The sequence below is a fragment of the Arachis duranensis genome, chromosome 5, assembly GCF_000817695.3.
Source record: "Arachis duranensis cultivar V14167 chromosome 5, aradu.V14167.gnm2.J7QH, whole genome shotgun sequence".
In the NCBI taxonomy this organism is placed as follows: Eukaryota; Viridiplantae; Streptophyta; class Magnoliopsida; order Fabales; family Fabaceae; genus Arachis; species Arachis duranensis.
Genome location: NC_029776.3, coordinates 68,837,958 through 68,840,002, shown reverse-complemented (window position 1 = coordinate 68,840,002; position 2,045 = coordinate 68,837,958). Strand labels below are relative to the sequence as shown.

The window sequence follows — 2,045 nt, the reverse complement described above, 5'->3', positions numbered from 1 at the left end:
TTCACCTCTTCTATTGAAGGGTTCTCAGGATCATAAGCTTCTTCTTCAGATGAAGCGTCCTTAGTACTGACTGGTGCAGCTTGCATTCCAGACAGACTTTGAGAAATCATATTGACTTGCTGAGTCAATATTTTGTTCTGAGCCAATATGGCATTCAGAGTATCAATCTCAAGAACTCCTTTTTTCTGATTCGTCCTATTGTTCACAGGATTCCTTTCAGAAGTGTACATGAATTGGTTATTTGCCACTATTTCAATCAATTCTTGAGCTTCTGCAGGCGTCTTCTTCAGATGAAGAGAGCCTCCAGCAGAACTATCCAATGACATCTTAGACAGTTCAGACAGACATCATAGAAGATACCTATGATGCTCCATTCAGAAAGCATGTCAGAAGGACACTTTCTGATCAATTGTTTGTATCTTTCCCAAGCTTCATAGAGGGATTCACCTTCCTTATGTCTAAAGGTTTGGACTTCCATTCTAAGCTTACTCAATTTTTGAGGTGGAAAGAACTTTGCCAAAAAGGCATAGACTAGCTTTTCCCAAGAGTTCAGGATTTCTTTAGGTTGTGAGTCCAACCATATCCTAGCTCTGTCTCTTATAGCAAAATGGAATAGCATAAGTCTGTAGACCTCAAGGTCGAAAAGGGAATAGCATAAGTCTGTAGACCTCAGGGTCAACCCCATTGGTTTTGACAGTGTCACAGATTTGCAAGAACTCAGCTAGAAACTGATGAGGATCTTCCAATGGAAGTCCAAGAAACTTACAATTCTGTTGCATTAGAGAAACTAATTGAGGCTTAAGCTCAAAGTTGTTTGCTCCAATGGCAGGGATAGAGATGCTTCTCCCATAGAAGTCGGGAGTAGGTGCAGTAAAGTCACCCAGCACCTTTCTTACATTGTTGGCATTGTTGTTGTTTTCGGCTGACATGTCTTCTTCTTTGAGGATTTCTGGTAGGTCCTCTACAGAGAATTGTGCTTTAGCTTCTCTTAGCTTTCGCTTCAAGGTCCTTTCAGGTTCAGGGTCAGCCTCAACAAGAATGCTTTTGTCTTTGCTCCTGCTCATATGAAAGAGAAGAAAACAAGAAAATAATATGGAATCCTCTATGTCACAGTATAGAGATTCCTTGAGGTGTCAGAGGAAAAGAAAAATGGAAGGAAGAGGTAGAAAATTCGAACTTATCAAGGATAGATGGAGTTCGAATTGTGCATTAAGGAAGAGTGTTAGTCCATAAATAGAAGGATGTGAGAAAAGGGGAAGAAATTTTTGAAAATAAATTAAAAAGATTTTAAAAACATTTTGAAAAAGATTAATTGATTTTCGAAAACTAAGAGTGGGAAAGAAATCAAGTGATTTTTGAAAAAGATTTTGAAATAAGAAATTAAAAAGATATGATTGAAAACTATTTTGAAAAAGATGTGACTTAAGAAGATATGATTGAAAAAGATGTAGTTTTAAAAAGACATGATTGAGAAGATATGATTTGAAAAACAATTTAAAAAGATTTGATTTTGAAAATTAATGACTTGGCTAACAAGAAAAGATATGATTCAAACATTAAACTTTTCTCAACAGAAAAGGCAACATACTTGAAATGTTGAATCAAATCATTAATTGATAGCAAGTATTTTTGAAAATGGAAAGAAATTGATTTCGAAAAAGATTTGATTGAAAAGATTTGATTTGAAAAAGATTTGATTTTGAAAAATTTTGAAAACTTAAAAGAAAAATTGGCATTAAAAACAAAATCTTCCCTCTTGTGCCTCACCATTTTGGGCGTTTAACGCCCAAAACTCACCCCGTTTGGGCGTTAAACGCCCAGCCAGGCACCCTGGCTGGCGTTTAAACGCCAGTTTTCCTTCTTCACTTGGCATTTTGAATGCCCAGCTTTTTCTGTGTAATTCCTCTGCAGTATGCTCTGAATCTTCAATTCTCTGTATTATTGACCTGAAAAGACACAAATTAAAAATTTTTTGGATTTTTAATAATGAGGAATAATCAAAATGCAACTGAAATCAAATAAACAATGCATGCAAGACACCAAAC

At 35.8% G+C, this 2,045-nt stretch overlaps 1 non-coding gene across 1 annotated transcript; it reads left to right on the top strand.

The window, feature by feature from the left end:
- Positions 1 to 379: 379 nt before the first annotated feature.
- On the top strand, positions 380 to 487 carry LOC127747966 (small nucleolar RNA R71). The gene has a single exon (XR_008009911.1). It is a non-coding gene; the product is annotated as a small nucleolar RNA R71 (small nucleolar RNA).
- Positions 488 to 2,045: the final 1,558 nt, after the last annotated feature.